This window comes from Sinocyclocheilus grahami, unplaced genomic scaffold, assembly GCF_001515645.1.
Source record: "Sinocyclocheilus grahami isolate Dianchi unplaced genomic scaffold, SAMN03320097.WGS_v1.1 scaffold389.1, whole genome shotgun sequence".
Lineage (NCBI taxonomy): Eukaryota > Metazoa > Chordata > Actinopteri > Cypriniformes > Cyprinidae > Sinocyclocheilus > Sinocyclocheilus grahami.
In genome coordinates, this window is record NW_015505568.1 from 225,926 (window position 1) to 226,619 (window position 694).

A 694-nucleotide genomic window follows, 5' to 3' on the forward strand; every position below is an offset into this window, starting at 1 on the left:
TATCTATCTATCTATCATTCTATCTGTCTGTCTGTCTGTCTGTCTGTCTGCGTAAATAATTATTTATTTATTTATATGCTTAAATTATTTTTATTTTGAATTTGGGCTGAAATATGACTTTAGTTTGTAAGATGAGGATTTGTAAGATTTATCCAATAATATCTTTCTGCGTGTGTGTGTGTGTGTGTGCGTGTGTGTGTGTGAGAGCGAGAGAGAGAGAGAGAGAGAGAGAGAGAGAGTGTAAAAATTTTATTTATTTAAATAGGCTTAATTTTTTGTTTAGATTTTTTGCTGAAATATGACTTTACATGACATTTTGTAAGAATAATATTTTTTGCATAAATATTTTGTGTGTGCGTGTAAGTATATATACAGTATAATCTATCTATCTATCTATCTATCTATCTATCTATCTATCTATCTATCTATCTATCTATCTATCTATCTATCTATCTATCTATCTATCTATCTATCTATCTATCTATCTATCTATCTATCTATCTGCGTAAATAATTATTTATTTATTTATATGCTTAAATTATTTTTATTTTGAATTTGGGCTGAAATATGACTTTAGTTTGTAAGACGAGGATTTTAAGATTTATCCAATAATATCTTTCTGCGTGTGTGTGTGTGTGTGTGCGTGTGTGTGTGTGAGAGCGAGAGAGAGAGAGAGAGAGAGAGAGAGAGTGTA